At 37.6% G+C, this 21,082-nt stretch overlaps 1 pseudogene; it reads right to left on the bottom strand.

Moving 5' to 3' along the window:
* Positions 6,446–20,338, bottom strand: Vmn2r-ps99 (vomeronasal 2, receptor, pseudogene 99; annotated as a pseudogene).

Below are 21,082 nucleotides of genomic sequence, written 5' to 3'. Positions count from 1 at the left end.
CAAGGGGCCCAATTCACATAGAACAGAAAACCACTACTGCATTGGTTGTTCTAAGTTTCACTTGAGGATCCTCATAAGATGGAAGCAATCATGGAACTTGGTGCTCTTCTTTGATAATGATATCATAAATATAGCATAGGCCATGTGTCTTCACCACAGACTTAGTTAATATAACCATATGGTTCAAGACAAAATGGTGGACAACATGATTTTTTTTTTTTTTAGATTTATTTATTTATTTATTTATTTATTTATTTATTATATGTAAGTACACTGTAGCTGTCTTCAGACGCACCAGAAGAGAGCATCAGATCTCATTACGGGTGGTTGTGAGCCACCATGTGGTTGCTGGGATTTGAACTTCGGACCTTCAGAAGAGCAGTCGGGTGCTCTTACCCACTGAGCCATCTCACCAGCCCGACAACATGATTCTTGATGGTACAACTGAATCAGTAGTATCCCCATTATACAAAAAAGAAATATCAGGCCTACTATATCTTAATGTTTTGTTTTGTTCTTATTCTATATACTTATACTTGTTCTTATACTTAATGGCTTCTCAAATGAACCTAAAAGTTTTTTCATCCATGTAATTCCAAAAGTAGCATCCTAACAAAGGAAGCAAAGACTTTGATATTCACAAAACTGAACAGATAATCAAAGAATAAGTTTCAAAAGCCCGTCAGACTGCTGCCAGCAAAGACTATTTATGCTACCCTCTTCTGGGCCTCACTGTCAGTTATTTACACAGCTAATTTTCCTATGAAATAAAATGCCCTTCAGTATTCTTTTGCTCTAGACACGTCTGATTTACTTTCTACCCAAACAAAAAGTATGCTTACTAAAGATCTGTATGTGAAGTTTTCACATGACAATCAAAATTATGAAAAAGGAATCTCAGACAAGCAGTAAATACATCTTTATGGTTTTAATATTTGCTTTTCATTAATATACACATATGCACATGGTTTAGAATATACACATGGTGTGTCATTCACATCATGTAATTAATAGCAAAGAAATTTTAAGTAAACTGGTTAACTTCGCCAAAGTTAATTTTATTCATAATAAACTAAACTTAAAAATTAATATGAAAAAAACAAAATATATTTAATCAATAAATCTCCAAAGGTAAAATAAATTTGAAATGATAATATTGGTCTGAATCTTTCTTTGGAATAGTTAACATGAGAATATATATTTAAATTTTAATGTGTACTTTTAAGGACATGATATATGTAAGCCTACAGATCTGGTCACAGTGATATCTTTTTGAACCCTATCCCAATTCTAGTATACCTGTAGATTCTAAATTAGTTTTAAAGAGTTTAGTTCTGGGGCAGGCGGGAGACTCTGCAGGATCTGCGGCCCTGAGCATCGGAGCGGTGAACTCTTCAAGTCTCCGATTAAATTTAGAAAATGGTCTTCAATAAAACTACATTGAAAAAATGGGAAAGAAACAAAATGGAAAGAGTAAAAAAGTTGAAGAGGCAGAGCCTGAAGAATTTGTGGTAGAAAAAGTACTGGACCATCGTGTAGTGAACGGGAAGGTGGAGTATTTCCTGAAGTGGAAGGGGTTCACAGACGCTGATAATCCTTGGGAACCAGAAGAAAATTTAGATTGTCCAGAATTAACTGAAGCATTTCTTAATTCTCAAAAAGCTGGTAAAGAAAAAGATGGCACAAAAAGGAAATCTTTATCTGACAGTGAATCTGATGATAGCAAATCGAAGAAGAAGAGAGATGCTGCTGACAAACCAAGGGGCTTTGCCAGAGGTCTTGACCCTGAAGGAATAATCGGTGCCACGGACAGCAGCGGAGAATTAGTGTTTCTCATGAAGTGGAAGGACTCGGACGGGGCCGGCTTGGTGCTGCCAAAGGAGGCGAATATGAAGCGTCCTCAGGTTGTCATTGACTTCTACGAGGAGCGGCTGACTTGGCATTCTTGTCCTGAAGATGAAGCACAATAATTGTTTGCATTTATATATATAAAATCTGGATCTTGGGTTTTGAATTACTAGTGTGAAAAAATAGCATTCTAGTGAAAATCAAGATTGATATGCTGGTTTTGAAAGTATTGACAGTAGTTGGGATATTTTTGGTTTTTGTTCTGCATCAAAAGACACTGATTCCTTTGAGCAAGTAAGAACTTTCTGTAGTTGCTTCCCTTAACAATAGCCTTAACCATAGAATATTTGATACCATGTTGTATTTCCTCAGCTTTGAAGAACAGCTTTTCTTAAACGCTCGGGAGATTTTACAGTTATTACTCAAGTCAGAACTGATTTTTAACTGGGACACAATAGGACCATTCTGGGTTTTTTGTTTGTTTGTTTGTTTGTTTCTATGCGGTGTATACATAAAACACATAACTTGTTTCTTTTGTTTTGTTTTTAACTGAAGATGAAAATACAAGTTGATGAGATTCCCTCCTTGTGAACATTTTCCTGAAACCATAACCTTTCAGATTAAGCAGATTCTGCGATTTATTGGATAATTTAAAGGCAACAACATCAGAATTGATGTATTATCACATAAATACAGTGGTATATTTACAGAGTGTTGTACATGCCCCCTTTGGAAAACGGAATTAGACTAAGTAATAGTGTGCTTTAATAACAAGACTTGGGCTAGAGGCAGATAGAGCTCTGACCTAAGAAGCCAGCTTAGAGGCAGAGGCAGGTCCAGGTCAGCCAGTCTGTGTAAAGGTTCCTCTGGTGAACCATCCCTTTGTAGAAAGTTAAAGTCTGTACTAAAAAGTTATGATTCATGGAATCTGTTTGATGTGGAAATAGAATCGTGGTTGGAGCTGATGTTGGCAATTTAAGACCTGCTGACTAAAAGAGTGAACAAAATTTGCTAATATCATTTAATGACCTGCATGCTTTTTCTTTACCCTGACTCATTCCTTACTGGTAGGATCAATCTTTTCAGTATTTGGGTTATGGTTCAATGAGCCAGAAAAGTAACTTTGTAGTTTCAGAATGTCATCCAACTGTATATTTACTTTATTGTAAATAATGGTGAACAGTGGTCAATAAATAGTTTTATATTCCTTTAAAAAAAGAGTTTAGTTCTGCTAGACCAGGAGATGATATTCATACTGAACACTATCTTCACTCATAGAAGAATAACATATCTGTGCTTTTGAAGATGAAATATAGACATATGAGTGATTATTCAGACATTAAACACTTTAATAATTTAAATAATATTTATGTCCAGTAAGGCCTCATTGAAAACAAATGAATATGCAAAGATTGGAAGATCATCAAAAGGCTTGTGTTTTATCATCTAAATTAAACAACAACCATTTTCATACTTTCAGCTCTGTTGAATTAAAATAATCACAGCAGGCCTTTTTAAATGTCACTAAAACTCTACAAAATAAGAGGACCTGGATGGCCAATATTTGTACAATTTGGAAGGGGAGTAACTACTTAGGTAATGTAATTTTTCTTCAGATATACTGAATAAAGTATTTGTAATGTACCAATTGCAGGATATCTATAGTCTCATAAGAAAAACTTTCTCAATTTGCTGTAATTTCACTTTTATTCTAGGGTGTTCTTTGACAATTTTAAAATGTGGTACCACTGATAACTTAGAAAGAGGGAATATGTATTACTTATTCCCAACCCCTGAATAAATATTCTCACAGTACTTTGTGAATTTTTTTGTTAAATCTATTGTATCTATGGTATTATCCTGCTCCCATTAGTTGGGGTATTCCACTGTGACAGGGGGAATTGCCTTGTCTAGCATTCATGTCTCAACTTGCCAACCGGGAAGTCAGTTGCCCACATGCACATCTCTACATGCACATGCCCACATGCCAAGTAGGATCTCAGTTCCTGGGAAGGTCTTGGGAACTTACACTTTACTAGAACCCATCAAATTGGTGCAGGTGTCTCTCTTATGTTGGGGATCCATTCCCAGGGCAGCTTATAAGAGCAAAAGCCATAAAAGTGCATATATGGGTGGGTGCAGGAAATGCTGCTGGGTGGTCTGTTCCAGTCCGAAGCTTATTCTGGGTAACTATAGAACAAAGGAAGCAGTTTGACCAGCTTCTATTGTGATTGGTCTTCTGAGGACGCAGAACCAAACAGAATAGGTAATCAACTCTGGGAGTAACTGCAGAAGCAACATATGACAACGTGTCCTTGCAATATTAGTAACAGCACAAAATGGCAGGCTAGCCAGGTAAGAGTTACCTAGTCCTTAACTAATCTGACCTAGGCCTTCACATTCCATCTAGGTCTTACTATTTGACCTAGACCTTAACTGCCAGCAGCTTTGCCCTCTGAGCCACCGCATGCACATGCATGTATAGATGGATGAATATATTTTCTGTATTTATTTATTCATTTATGAGAGGCAAAGTCTCTCTACATGGTGCCAAAACATATTAGATGGTCCAGGCAGGCCTTTCAAGTGAGTCCTGCCTCTGCCTCTACCTCCCCAGTGCTGAGATCAAAGAACACCTTCCTTTTATTTTCCCTTTCTTTCATTCTAGGGAGGTAGTGTGTGTGTGTGTGTGTGTTTGTGTGTGTGTGTGTTTGATTTCTTGTTCTGTCAGTGTATTGGCAGCAGAATGTTGACCCCAGAAACCTTTTTGTTTTTGATTTTATAGTTATTATCTATTTAATTTAATTTCAAAATATATCCCTGTGTGTGTGTGTTCGTGTGTGTTGCATGTGGTGGGTGGGTGTGTGGTGACTGTGTGCATTGGTGTGATAGTAGGAACCTGTATGTGTGTATGTTGTGTACGCATGTTGTGTATGTATGATAGTGCAGGCATATGATGAAGGTCGGGGGTGGATGGCATCCAAACTCTGTATAGCACCATGCATTTAATTCCATTTATTGTGTGTATGTATCTATGTATGTATGCATGCATGTTTATTTGTATGTGTGTTATTACTTAGTTTTTATTTATTTGATCCCACGGCGCCCTGCCCCCTGCCATCACTCTACCCACAGCCCCGCCCTGTGCAGGTGCGGCCCCGCCCCAAGCCCCTACACTCACGCCCCCCCACCCCTCCCCTGCACTGGACCCCGCGCAAGATTAACCTGCGCATTTTTAGACTCTGATGGCAACAGCAGGAGCGGGGAAGCGTGACCCTCTGACACCCTGCGTCACTCCACAGTCCTCTTCCCGGTTACTCTCAGGGGTGCGGGAGCACCCACTGCTGTCGGGAAGCACCCTCGCCTTCCTCCCCCTCCCCTCGTGGCCCCGTGACGTCACACACAGCCTCCTTAGACCTGCTCCCTCAACCTTCACCACTCAGGTGCGGATCCGGGATCACAGAGTCCTCGCGTGGCGTCCCGCCCCTCCCGTGATCCCCGAGACTACGCCCGGCCCCCCTGCAACTGCCAGAAGTCCCGCAGCTGCTTCCAGAACCGCGACAGGAATTGGAAGTCCCAGCCACCCGCCAGCGATGCCCGCTTGGGGTCGCCCGGGTCGTGGCGCAGGGATGGGGCGCGCGGGGAGGCCGCGGGGGTCCGGACTGCGGGGTAAGGGCGTGGGCTTAGTGCTCAGCGGTATCCATGCGGTGCAGCAGGCAGCGCGGCCATAGCGGAGAGGTCAGGGGTTACTGATATCACGCTCCCTGTCTGTGGCTCGGTTCTGCCTGTGGTCCACCCTAGGGTGCCCTCTTGCTCGAGATGTCTCTCATTCCCCTACTGCCCAGGTCACGTGACTCTGACCAGGCTGTGCGACTTTCGCGGGGAAGAGGCGAGGGGTGGCGCCAAAGCGCAGTTGGGGATCACACTGTGTCTCCCAGATGGTTTTGTGACCCCTGACACCAAGGGTGACCCCTGGCCTATCACAAGAAACCCGACCTCACACCTGACCCCGACATCACATGTGAACTCCGAATTCAGACCCCAACATGACCTCTATAGTGTTTTCTGATTCAGACTCTCTGCCATGACCCTGACATTGCCCTGTGACACCAATGGTACACCATGAAGTTTGACCAATATGACCTCCAAAACATAATGAGAAAAGGGGTCACTACAGTGTGCATCCCAGCATGGAAGTAAGAAAGCTGACAAAGTATAGCCTACACAACCATTTATAGGAAACTATAAACCTTGGAATGGAAGAGGTTGTCAACTTCAGGGACAACCAGAGTCTAAAGATTGGCCATATAGTACCAAATAATGAGCCTTCAGAGCATAAATATATGCAATGTAACATGGTCTCTACAATTTATATTTCAAAATATATATGCATATGCAAATATATATACACATTCAGTAAGAATTAATGAAATATAAAGCCATATGCAGTTTAGGAGTGCAGGGAGTGGTACAAAGGTTGTTTTGGAGACAGGAAATATAAATGAAAAACAATTTAACGACAATGACAGACACTTTTGTCAAGAGAAAGAAAAAGATATGTTGAGTATCATCTAACCTTTTCATACTATGAAAGTTGCAATAAAGCAATTTACCTTTGTAGTTCTGTATAAAATTTGTATCTGGTGTAATTAAAATAACATAACACTTTGGGACAAAGATAACATTAGCAACCCTGCACTAGAAGCCAAGATGGAAAAGACCTCCACAACCACCATGACCTTCCCCCTGGTGCTATGGTACACAGGGAGGAAGGTGATCCAGACACTGCAGAACACCAGCATGCTGAAAGTTAGGAACTTGGCTTCATTGAATCTGTCAGGAAGGTTCCTAGCCAGGAAAGCCACAGTGAAGCTCCCCAGAGTCAAGAAACCCAAGTATCCTAGGACGAAGTGGAAGGCAATGACAGCCTTTGATGCAAGTAATGACAGTCTTCCTATGTTCAGATTGTACATCTGTGTCAATGAAGAGAGGAGATGCTACCAACCAGATTCCACAGAGAACAAGTTGGATTAGGGTACAAATGGGAAGGACCAACTTAGGTGCCCCTGTCATCATCATCCCTCTCATCCTTCTTCCTGGAGTAGTGAGATTGAAAGCCATGACCACAGTTATTGTTTTGGCCAACACTGTAGAAATAGCCACTGTGAAAAATACTCCAAATGTGGTCTGCTGCAGGATGCAGGTGGCCTGATTGGGATGTCCAATGAAGAGCAATGAGCATAGAAAGCAGAAGACTAGAGCGATAAGCAGGATGTAGTTGAGAATGCGGTTATTGGCCTTCACAATAGGAGTACCCTTGTACTTCACAAAAGTGACTAGTACTAGCATTGTGATGGCTGAAAAGGACAGGGAAGTGCAACCTAAAGCCATCCCCAATGGATCTTCATAAGTAAGAAATGACACAGCTCTTTGGAGGCAGTGGGTTTTCTCTAAGTTGGTATATTTATCATGTGGACACATCATACACTGTTCCATATCGCTGGTGAACAACAATAAACCTGTATAAGATATCATAGTTATGTAGTTAATAATTGTGAATTTGTATTATTCAGAGGATATATAAATAAATAATTTGGTGTTGAGCATCTTTATCTTTCCATTCCTTATGGCTGTAGGAACCATGAACCTAAGATTGCTGTCTATTGAACTATGATTTATAGTGGAAGAAAAAAACATCATAGAGAATGGAAAAAATATTTATTAAACAAAAAAGAAAATATTATGAAAATTAATATGCATACTCTCAGATTATTTAACTCCTCAAACCATAAACTCACTATTCACAGAAAAGGGTAGTTTGCAGACATCATTGTTGGTGCCAGTTGTTGCAACGCATTATGTACTTTGTTGCTTTGTGGATTGTGCCTATGTCTTTATTTACATGTAGGAGCTAGAACATTTAATTTCTCATGCAAATACAGTTTGCATAAAGGAATATTTTCATTCTTGAAACTGTATGCCTCATAGACATATGCATGTCCCTCTCATTGTGGTACAATCTCTTTCTTCCCAGCTATACATTCCAAGCTGTAGGTCATGAAGGCTATTGAAATTCACATTCATCCCTCTTTACTTAGGTGGGCTGTGATTGATGATAAGCACTGTCCCATCTCTTGTTACATTCTGGAAATCTTCACTCTTGTTCTAAGTCTTTCACAGGAAATTCTTAATCCTTTAAACCATCTAAGCTCTTAAAATATATTTCATTAAACAACAACTGCTACCCTGAACATCTGGTCTTTGTCAGGTACTAAGCTGGGTACTGGAGAAAAAGATTATGGACTGATTATGTAGTCAAGTTGCTTTGTATAAAAAATCAAAGAAAAATAAATGTATGCATAGATTATGCCTAAAATTTTTGTTTAAAAATTTGTTACATGCATATATCCCCCTAAACATTTTCTATGTAACATAAAATCAGTAACCATCATATTGTGAGAGAAATACACATTGTTTGAAGAAGATATTGCAGGTTATTTGCTGGGTCCAAAAGCAGTTGATATTATTTAACTGATTAAGTTCTGAAACATGAAGATTTTAGGTCTTCAATTTTCATCTAGACCATATCATATTTCTTGTTTGGAAAGAGAAGGTATTCAAATTTAGCAATTTTTCTTCTGCATGCAAGCATGTACCTGTTTCATTGGAAACTTCATTTTCTGGGCACTGAACACAATCAAAGCAGCAGTCTGCTATTTCTTCCTGATGAATTTTCCTGAATCCAGCAGTACATGCCACACTACACGTGGAGGAGGGAACCTGAGGCAATGACTAAATTGTATATGTTTGTGTGTGTGAGTGTAGTTCATGTGTACATCATATGCATAATGACCCTTAGATTGATATATGGGACATTAACAGATATGGCTATAAATATTCCTCTGATAACCAGTATTACTTAACAATTTCAGGCACATTATTATTTGTATTACCCTGCAGTGCACTGAATGTCACAATATTTAATATACCATATAATATTAGATATGTAATATTTATGTTGAAACAATTTAAAATTTTCCTTCCTAAACTGATTAATCTAAAAGGAATGTTTATGTGGCATCAGTTCTCTAATGATTTACAAATAAAAAAATAACAATACTGAGGTGTATGGAGAAATAAGGTAGGATAAGTCAAGAAAGATTTGTTTGATGAACATGAACAAAATATGCTATATAAGACTCTCATAAAATTAATGAAGCTTTCCTAAGTTTAAAAGAAAACCTTGAAACCCCTATACCTTCCTCCCTTTCCCCTGGTTTTTATGAGAGAGCTCCCCTATCTACTCACCCACTCCTGCCTCACCACCCTAGCATTCCCCTATTCTGGGGCATCAAGCATGCACGGGATCATGGTCCTCCCCTCCCTCTGATGACAGATAAGGCAATCCTCTAAAGAAGAGGGGAAACATGGAAGCAAGATAACATTTGAAATGTAAATAAATAAAATAATCCATAAAAATTACACAAATAAAAAAGGAAACCTTAAATCTGGAGAAGATTTCTGTTAATGAATACATGCTATACTTAATTAGGCTATGAATATGTTCACACAGAATCAGAAAATTCCATTGTGTATGTGTGTATACAAAATTTTAATATATATTTAATAAATATATGTAATAAATATATTCCTATACTGTAAGATTAATAGGCATGTGGGTACAATTGAACATGGAATCAAGAGACCTTTTTTCCCTATGACCATTTTTACTCAAAGTAGTGAGTTATGAAATGTTTGTGCTTGTAATTGAGGATACTCTTTTGTAAGATTAGCAATTGGTCTCAACCACACAGCTATTACTTCACTGCCTCATATTTTAAAATGTAGGTATCATGAAAAATATAAAATTGTGGTATACACACCGATGTCCCTCCTGTGACCCACTCCAGGTCTTCAGATATAAGAAGTTGTTGGCTCTGTGGGAAACAAGGAAAATATCTTCCTATTTTTACTTTTAATCCAAGGCCTTGTGGAAAATTCCAAATGGTACAAATGTCATACTCTACACACTGATATTCCCTATGATTCACGTTCACCAGTTCTCCAACAGGGTTAGTAAATACCTGGGCTTTCAGCAAGGAAACCATCTAAAAGAGTAAAAGAGATTCATGATTACATATGCATATTAATAAAGGGAAGACAAAATTGAGAATTTGCTCTAATTTCTTAATGTCTTTCAGAAAAGACAGCTCTATGAAGTAATCCTGTATAGTAAAATATAATATAGCTCTTTGATAATTTGAAATTTATATACTTCATATTAATGTTTGATGGTAAAATGTGCTAGAAAAAAATGATTACCAGATAACCAGTAACATGGTGTGTGAGTGTGTGCATATGTTTGTAAAAAATACTTTTTTTCTTAACTTTGGGGAAGACCCCTCTGTGTTGTTGTTGTTGTTGCTGTTGTTGTTTTTAAGATTTATTTATTATATCTAAGTACACTGGAGCTGTCTTCAGATGCACCAGAAGAGGGCATCAGATCTCATTACAGATGGTTATGAGCCACCATGTGGTTGCTGGGATTTGAACTCAGGACCTTCAAAAGAACAGTCAGTGCTCTTAACCACTGAGCCATCTCTCCAGCCCCCAAAATACTTTTTAAAAAATAAAGCCAGAAAAGAAATTCCTCCCAACACATAATAACCAGAACAACAAATGCACTAAATAAAGATAGAATATTAAAAGCAGTAAGGGAAAAGGATCAAGTAACATATAAAGGCAGGCCTATCAGAATTACACCAGACTTCTCACCAGAGACTATGAAAGCCAGAAGATTCTGGACAGATGTTATACAGACACTAAGAGAACACAAATGCCAGACCAGGCTACTATACTCAGCCAAACTTTCAATTACCATAGATGGAGAAACCAAAGTATTCCACGACAAAACCAAATTCACACATTATCTTTCCATGAATCCAGCCCTTCAAAGGATAATAACAGAAAAAAACCAATAAAAGGACAGAAACCACGCCCTAGAAAAAACAAGAAAGTAATCCTTCAACAAACCTAAAAGAAGACAGCCACAAGAACAGAATGACAACTCGAACAACAAAAATAATAGGAAGCAACAATTACGTTTCCTTAGTATGTCGTAATATCAATGGACTCTATTCCCCAATAAAAAGACATAGACTAACAGACTGGCTACACAAACACTTGCTGCTTACAGGAAACCCATCTCAGGGAAAAAGACAGACACTACCTCAGAATGAAAGGCTGGAAAACAATTTTGCAAGCAAATGGTCTGAAGAAACAAGCTGGAGTAGCCATTCTAATATCGAATAAAATCGACTTCCAACCCAAAGTTATCAAAAAAGACAAGGAGGGACACTTCATACTCACCAAAGGTAAAATCCTCCAAGAGGAACTCTCAATTCTGAATATCTATGCTCCAAATGCAAGGGCAGCCACATTCATTAAAGAAACTTTAGTAAAGCTCAAAGCACACATTACACCTCACACAATAATAGTGGGAGAATTCAACACACCACTTTCATCAATGGACAGATCGTGGAAACAGAAACTAAACAGGGACACAGTGAAACTAACAGAAGTTATGAAACAAATGGACTTAACAGATATCTACAGAACATTTTATCCTAAAACAAAAGGATATACCTTCTTCTCAACACCTCATGGCACCTTCTCCAAAATTGACCATATAATTGGTCACAAAACAGGCCTCAACAGATAGAAAAATATTGAAATTGTCCCATGCATCCTATCAGACCACCATGGCCTAAGGCTGATCTTCAATAACAACATAAATAATAGAAAGCCAACATTCACGTGGAAACTGAAGTACACTCTTTTCAATGATACTTTGGTCAAGGAAGGAATAAAGAAAGAAATTAAAGAGTTTTTTAGAGTTTAATGAAAATGAAGCCACATCATACCCAAACTTAAGGGACACAATGAAAGCATTTCTAAGATGAAAACTCATAGTTCTGAGTGGCTCCAAAAAGAAACTGGAGAGAGCACACACAAGCAGCTTGAGAACACACCTAAAAGCTCTAGAACAAAAGGAAGCAAATTCACCCAGGAGGAGTAGACGGCAGGAAATAATCAAATTCAGGAGAGAAATCAACCAAGTGGAAACAAGAAGAACTATTCAAAGAATCAACCAAATCGGAGCTGGTTCCTTGTGAAAATCAACAAGATCAATAAACCCTTAGTCAGACTCACTAGAGGGCACAGGGACAGCATCCTAATTAACAAAATCAGAAATGAAAATGGAGACATAACAACAGATCCTGAAGAAATACAAAACACCATCAGATCCTTCTACAAAAGACTATATTCAAGAAAACTGGAAAACCTGGATGAAATGGACATATTTCTAGACAGATACCAGGTACTAAAGTTAAATCAGGATCAGGTTAATGGTCTAAACAGTCTTCTATCCCCTAAAGAAATAGAAGCAGTCATTAATAGTCTCCCAACCAAAAAAATCCCAGGACCAGATGGGTTTAGTGCAGAGTTCTATCAGATCTTCAAAGAAGATCTAATTCCAGTTCTTCCCAAACTATTCCACAAAATAGAAGCAGAAGGTACTCTGCCCAATTCATTCTATAAAGCCAAAATTACTCTGATACCTAAACCACAGAAAGACCTAACAAAGATAGAGAACTTCAGAACAATTTCCCTTATGAATATCGATGCAAAAATCCTCAATAAAATTCTCGCTAACCGAATCCAAGAACACATCAAAACAATCATCCAGCCTGACCAAGTAGGTTTCATTTCAGGGATGCAGGGATGGTTTAATATACGGCAATCCATCAACATAATCCACTATATAAAGAAACTCAAAGACAAAAACCACATGATCAACTCATTAGATGCTGAGAAAGCATTTGACAAAATCCAACACCCATTCATGATAAAAGTCTTGGAAAGATCAGGAATTCAAGGCCCATACCTAAATATGATAAAATCAATCTACAGCAGGCCAGTAACCAACAGCAAATAAATGGCGAAAAACAGGAAGCATTCCCACTAAAATCAGGGACTAGACAAGGCTGCCGACTTTCTCTCTACCTATTCAACATTGTACTTGAATACCTAGCCAGAACAATTCCACAACAAAAGGAGGTCAAGGGAATACAAATTGGAAAGGAAGAAGTCAAAATATCACTTTTGGCAGATGATATGATAGTATATATAAGTGACCCTAAAAATTCTACCAGAGAACTCCTAAAACTGATAAACAGCTTCAGTGAAGTAGCTGGATATAAAATTAACTCAAACAAGTCAATGGCCTTTCTCTACACAAAGGATAAACAGGCTGAGAAAGAAATTAGGGAAACAACACCCTTCTCAATAGTCACAAATAATATAAAATACCTTGGCGTGACTCTAACTAAGGAAGTGAAAGATCTGTATGATAAGAACTTCAAGTCTTTGAAGAAAGAAATTAAGGAAGATCTCAGAAGGTGAAATGATCTCCCATGGTCATGGATTGGCAGGATCAATATAGTAAAAATGGCTATCTTGCCAAAAGCAATCTACAGATTCATGCAATCCCCATCAAAATTCCAACTCAATTCTTCAATGAATTAGAAAGGGCAATCTGCAAATTCATCTGGAATAACAAAAAACCTAGGATAGCAAAAACTCTTCTCAAGGATAAAAGAACCTCTGTTGGAATCACCATGCCTGACCTAAAGCTGTACTACAGAGCAAGTGTTACAAAAACTGCATGGTACTGGTATAGCGGCAGATAAGTAGACCAATGGAATAGACTTGAAGACAGAAATGATCCCACACACCTAAGGTCACTTGATCTTTGACAAGGGAGCTAAAACCATCCAGTGGAAAAAAGACAGCATTTTCAACAAATGGTGCTGGCACAACTGGCACTTAACCTTTAGAAGAATGAGAATTGATCCATTCCTATCTCCTTGTACTAAGGTCAAATCTAAGTGGATCACGGAACTCCACATAAAACCAGAGACAGTGAAACTTATAGAGGAGAAATTGGGGAAAAGCCTCAAAGATATGGGCACAGGGGAAAAATTCTGAATAGAACAGCAATGGCTTGTGTTCTAAGATCGAGAATCAACAAATGGGATCTCATAGAATTGCAAAGCTTCTGTAAGGCAAAAGACACCGTCAATAAGACAAAAAGGCCACCAACAGATTGGGAAAGGATCTTTACCTATCCAAAATCAGATACGGGACTAATATCCAATATATATAAAGAACTCAAGTAGGTGGACTCCAAAAATTCAAATAACCCCATTAAAAATGGGGTGCAGAGCTTAACCAAGAATTCGCACCTGAGGAATACCGAATGGCTGAGAAGCACCTGAAAAAATGTTCAGCATCCTTAATCACCAGGGAAATGCAAATCAAAACAACCCTGAGATTCCACCTCACACCAGTCAGAATGGCTAAGATCAAAAATTCAGGCAACAGCAGATGCTGGCAAGGATGTGGAGAAAGAGAAACACTCCTCCATTGTTGGTGGGATTGCAAGCTTGTACAATCACTCTGGAAATCAGTCTTGTGTTTCTCAGAAAATTGAATGTAGTACTACCAGAGGATCCCACAATACCTCTCTTGGGTATATATCCAGAACATGTTCTAACTGGTAAGAAGGACACATGCTCCACTATGTTCATAGCAGCCTTATTGATAATAGCCAGAAGCTGGAAAGAACCCAGATGCCCCTCAAAGAGGAATGGATACAGAAAATGTGGTACATTTACACAATGGAGTACTACTCAGCTATTAAAAACAATGAATTTATGAAATTCCTAGGCAAATGGATGGACCTGGAGGCCATCATCCTGAGTGAGGTAACCTAATCACAAAACAACTCACATGATATGTACTCACTGATAAGTGGATATTAGCCCAGATACTTAGAATACCCAAGATATAAGATACAATTTGTGAAACTCATGAAACTCATGAAGAATGAAGAGGAAAGTGTGGACACTTTGCCCTTTCTTAGAATTGGGAACAAAACACCCATGGAAGGAGTTACAGAGTCAAAGTTTGGAGCTGAGATGAAAGGACAGGCCATTTAGAGACGGCCATATCCAGGGATCCATCCCATAATCAGTCTCCAAACGCTGACTCCATTGCATACACTAGCAAGTTTTTGCTGAAAGGACCCTGATATAGCTGTCTCTTGTGAGACTATGCAGGGGCCTAGCAAATACAAAAGTGGATGCTCACAGTTAGCTATTGGATGGATCACAGGGCCCCCAATAGAGGAGCTAGAGAAATTCCCCAAGGAGCTAAAGGGATCTGCAACCCTATACGTGGAACAACAATATGAATTAACTAGTTACACCCCCATCCCCCCCCCCCGAGCTCGTGTCTCTAGCTGCATATGTATCAGAAGATGGCCTAGTTGGCCATCAGTGGAAAGAGAGGCCCATTGGTTGTGAAAACTTTATATGCCTCAGTATAGGGGAACACCAGGGCCAAGAAGTGGGAGTGGGTGGTTAGGGGAGTGGGGGGTGTATGGGGGAGTTTTGGGATAGCACTGGAAATGTAAATGAAGAAAATACCTAATTTAAAAAAAAAGAAGGAAAAAATGAAGCCCTGTATGTGCAAATGAAGGTGAATTGTGAATGTGTGTGAAGATAAAGAATAGTTGTGGGTCTTTCATGAATAGACAGTAAACGTATATGAGATAAACATAAACTTAATAAAATGTACAGTCTTAATCATTTATGGTTTTGTAAGTAATTGTAAAGTTCAATGAGTAACTATTTGTACTGCACATGTACTGATCCCTGAGAAACTTTTCTTTTTTGTTTTGTTTTTTTGTTTTTTGTTTTTTGTTTTTCGAGACAGGGTTTCTCTGTGTAGCCCTGGCTGTCCTGGAACTCACTCTGTAGATCAGGCTGGCCTCAATCTCAGAGATCCTCCTGCCTCTGCCTCCCAAGTGCTGGGATTAAAGGCGTGTGCCACCACTGTTTGGCTGAGAAATTATGCATTAAAAATATTCTAGTCTAGTCATCATTTAAGGATTTTATGATAAAACTCTTGGTTCCTATTTTAAATTTTGAACTTATTTATGGAAATCTTTAGACACGTTTTCACAAAACTCACTGCTATCATTAAAACTGTTTTGTCTCCTATTAAACGTTATTTTGTACACGATATTCATTCATGTAAATGATTATTTAGAGAGTTTTGCAATGTAGACCTCTTTCCACTGACAGAATAACCTTTGACAAATGTCCAGTTGTTTCACTGGGTCCATTTAAAAGATCACATTGATATATATAAGCATAATGAAAAGTAAGAAACTTTACCTGCTGACCGTCAGTGAATAATCCTTTGGGTTCTGCTATTTTCTGAGACTCTACTTGTTGAAGTCATGGTAGGTGTGGACCACAACATGGACAACATTATACAGACTGTAACCTTCTTCACTTAGGGCCATGTCACATTTGTGCAATGCTGTCCATTCCGATGTGTTGTTGAATGTAAAATGATCAATTTTATTGCTGTTCTTAGAGACTGAACAATTAAAATAATTCCACTCCAGTATAGACTCAGAAATGTTTACTGGTATTTGTTGGTTTTCATTGTTTGCAAAAAATTCCTAAATTTAGCAATCTCACCTTTGTGGTGTGCAAAAGTGACAGTCCCATGAAGAAATCAAGGCGAAATCTCTTTTAATTGTGATGACATCCCATTGTGAGGTTGTGATTCAAATTCTCCGTGCACTTAAATATTCCCATCTTCTAAAGCTGACTTCTAGAGTTGAGTTCATTTCACCATAAAGGATAATAACTTTTGCTGATGATGTCATAATTTGCTTATCATATGTCTTAGCCCTTGTCACATATATGTGCATGTTTTCTGGGATCACATTCACAAAGCTAAACAGATCCCATGTCTTTGCATTTCTTCTGTTGAGTCTGAGAGAAACTGAATACCCTGGTCATCATCTGAGATGACCTGTCCTATCCAAGTTCATCTAAAACGAAGCATCACGGAGACCATGCCATGGGACAAACGTGTGTCCTTGGTGGCTACCTGATGGACATAGGGGAACAGGTCATGGTCACTTAGGTTAGAATTAAATGGTCCAAAGAAAACCTAAAGGATATAGAAGAGATGATAAAACATCTACTGAGGAATATGATTGTCAGGATGTTTGGACTTATGTACAAGTAACATTGCTCACCTTTCAGAACTCCTATTAAAGATAGTAAGATTATACTATAAATATCATTCCTATTAGATTGTTGACTATCTCTGATACATCCCACTGTTCTCAAAAACAGTTTGCCTGTTTGCCTACTACATCTATGATCTATTTACTTAATTCTTTATTTCATATAATATAAATAATATATATCTATTTTAAAATATGGTGTGTGTGCATGAGAGTGTTTGTGTGTATGTGTGTTTGTTGTGAGTATGTAGCAACATACTCATCACTCATAAATGCATGCTGTTCAAGTTTTCTTGTAGGCAAATGTAAATGGAATTTAAATGTTGTTAACTCATCCAGTGTTACACATTCTTACATATGGTGTCCTAGAATAAATTGACAGTTTTACAGCTGTTTTCCATGATGGTCCTATAAGATATATGTTTCAATCATCCTCCAATTCACAGATATAATTAAAAACCAAATGATTTTTTTCTTCTAAATATATTTTACCCAGAGTCCCAATTTATCTTCACACAGGCCATCCATGAAGGAGAATAGCAAAGACGTGTTGGGTAAAAGATAAGGATTCTTGTTGATCTCGTCAGTAGCAAAAAACATTACCAGAGAAAACTCGTATCTTCTCGATGCTATTCTAAAACAAGGCATAATGATGATTAAGAACGATGTTTGAAACAAAATTCCAATTGCAGTAAAGTTTGTAATATGAGAAATGCTAAATTTCTGTCTAAATGTCTTGAAATAAACCTCATATATTAGCAATCTTTAGAGGTGAATACAATTCAAGAATTCATAGATATAGGACACTATGATATGATAAATATTTTGTTCATAAAAGTTAATAAGGATTGTTTTATCTCTGAATGCCATCCTTGAACTAGATTACAGTCCTATTGAGAAAGACTGCTATAAAATAACCTTGAAATTGTATTTCCACAGTTACATAAAAAAGCATGACTTAAACCATATAAAATATATAAGAGAATCTCCTTAAAATTTTTTATTATTTAAATGCATTTCATGCATCAGGCATCTTAATAATACTGAATATTTTGAGAACCAAATAATACATCAAAATTTTGTTCAACTTTCATATTCCTGTCCTTTTATACCTTAAAAATATCATTAATGCATATTTAATAATATCCATACCTGTGGATCCTATGTCTACTGTTGAGTACTAAATTGTTTGAAACCATACAAAATATTCTTTGGGATTTAAGCATAGTAAAAGAACATGATTTTGATATTTTCAACTATTAATATTTAACCAAGAGAATAATTACAATGAGATATATTTCACTTAAATTTATTTATCCATTTCAAAATATAAAAAGTGATACAATGTACCATATAACCAGAACATTATCCTGTAGGCTCTTTTACACATCAATTTAATGTTACCTTTTAGTTTGTTGTTACTATGTCAATTTCATAAAAATAGTATCAGATTTCTCTTAACTCCCCAGTCTTCTTAATTCTTTGAGATCCTTTAAGTGATGTCTGAGCATAGAGAACTTCTCTCCACCTGAAATGTGTACATCTGTCCCAGAATAGTTGGCAGTTCATTTGTTACTATTAACAATGACCTCTAATCAGGAGTAAAAATACCAAACATGCTCATTTGCTGAAATTTGCACTTTTAAATTGAGAGTTTGGAGTTAAGTGTTTTACTTTCTAAACCAGCAAAGTGTGTTGAAACAGTCATATATTTGTAATTTTAAACCTTATTATGACTTATAAACGGGTCACCAATGAGAATTTCCACAATTTTTCCAATGAGATGTGTGACAATACATAATGCATCAGAAATGAAATTCCTATTAACCTAACAGAGAAGTATAAGAATGTGAAGCCACAGCTGGGCATGGTGGCGCACGCCTTTAATCCCAGCACTAGGGAGGCAGGGGCAGGCAGATTTCTGAGTTCGAGGCCAGCCTAGTCTACAAAGTGAGTTCCAGGACAGCCAGGGCTACACAGAGAAACTCTTGTCTCAAAAACAAAATCAAAAACAAAACAAAAACAGAAACAAAAAACAAACAAACAAACAAACTAACAAAAAGAATGTGAAGAATGTGAACTGTAGCTAACAATTGGAAAATGTATTTTTTAAATCCCGAAGATATGAAAATTGAATATGAGATGGGATAAGAATCAGAGGCAGAAAAGCACAGGAAACCTCGGTTCATGAAAGAAAAAAGTCCCAAGTCACATTGTTTAGCTAAAAGCTGAGTGATTTCAACAATCCTTCCCTCATGATCTGCAGCCACAAATGGTAACATCTCACACTTGGGATCTCAGAACTCTGTAGCCACATTGAGAACAACTTCTTATCCACAAGAAGTACATTTATTCCTCTAGATTTTCTCTAATGCTATATTTATTCAATAATTAATAGAAATGTTGACCCTCTATCTGATACTGATAATAAGCCTAAATGTGACTGGGCATTTGCAAAACTGGACCAAAACATTATTCTGGGATCAGCCTATGAAGCCTGGCAGTCTTTTTCCATATTTCATGTCAACTCCAGAATGGCAGGAGGGGCTCATTTACAAACTATTTTACAAAGCAAGTATATGCATATTCACAAGTATACATGTAATGTTATACATGTAATCAGATATAATAGACCTGCACATGCACAATTATTTCAGTGTATGAATGTATCCCCAACTGTTGGAGACCAAAATTAGATAACCTTTTTATGAAGGCATTTTGATGCATGCTCATACAAGAATCATTGGCAGACAATTGAATATAGGTAGTGATGCTGTCTCTTCATATTCATCTCTTTCCAAAGGTGAGAATTGTGAATTCAAAGGAGGTGAATAGATAACTTTCTACATATGATATCCTCAAAGACTCAATAGATAGAATCCAGCCTCTCGCGTTGTCCATCATTATGAACTGGAGCTCAATATGCTAAAGCTAAACTAACCTATGACACACTTGAAAGTATTAAAATAGAGATTAATGTTATACTTAATGTTCAGTGGTTCCTAAAGTTACAGGGGAAAAACAGGACAGAACCCCACTGTTTGTGTACACAGCTAAAAATTTCTAATTCATGGCATTGAAGCAGGAAGTAAAGTTAATGACTTACCTAAGACTAAAACTGCAATCATATAAAATGTCAGTAAAATTGTCCTCCACTGTAAATAGGTAAAAACCACAGTCACTTCTCAAATCTCCATGATTGTCCTCACTATTCATCATCCTTCAAAAGCAAATGGGTTCAGTCAAACAGCACAAGATGAGAGAAACCTTCAGGAGAAAAAAGGAAATAGTGAAAGCACACAGCTTCTTCATGTCCCCTAGGTTCTATGATGGAGCACATGTGAAATCCTTTTATTCTGCACAGAGAAATCACACACAATTTATACCTATGTGTCTGTTTTAAGGCTTGCTGTTTGCAGATCCACTTAATTATATTCTGCAGCTCCTTCCCACTCATCCTGTGTTAGGTCCCTGGATACATCTGGAAAATTTTGTCCTTAAGCGCTCTTTCTGAGGTCTGAAAATTTTGATCAAGACATTTCTGAAAACATGCTGTGAAGATCATTTTCTCCATCTTCAGGTGCCATGATTTCATGCATATCCACTGCATATACTCCAGGGACAATCTTCTGAGAAGCTTGGGCCAGACTACGTGTCAACAGCCATATTTATGAACACAATTGGCAATCATGATAATCGATTTCATCAGAACTTCCATAGTAATACAAAAGTTGAGAAGGTCATAAATGTCCCGTGTCATTTGGACTTTGAGTTGAATCATAGGAAATTATGTCTTCCATTTTCTTTTTTTTTAATTGTATTTACATAGAAGCATTCAGAATGTCAACAAAACAGCTGCAATTTTTTATTTTGCAATTACAGAGTGGTATTCACTTAACAGAACAACAATTATCTTCTTATAAGCTGCATCAGAGGCAACTGAAGATGAAAAAAGAAAAACAAAAAGAAAACTGAAAGAAAAATAACAAAAACAAAAACCAACCTACTGTCCCCATATATAACTAATTTGTGCTGTGCTTTAAATTTTCGTGCCAA

This window comes from Mus musculus, chromosome 13 (assembly GCF_000001635.26).
Source record: "Mus musculus strain C57BL/6J chromosome 13, GRCm38.p6 C57BL/6J".
Lineage (NCBI taxonomy): Eukaryota > Metazoa > Chordata > Mammalia > Rodentia > Muridae > Mus > Mus musculus.
Note: the sequence above shows the minus strand (reverse complement) of the source record. Positions and strands in the feature narration are given on the sequence as shown.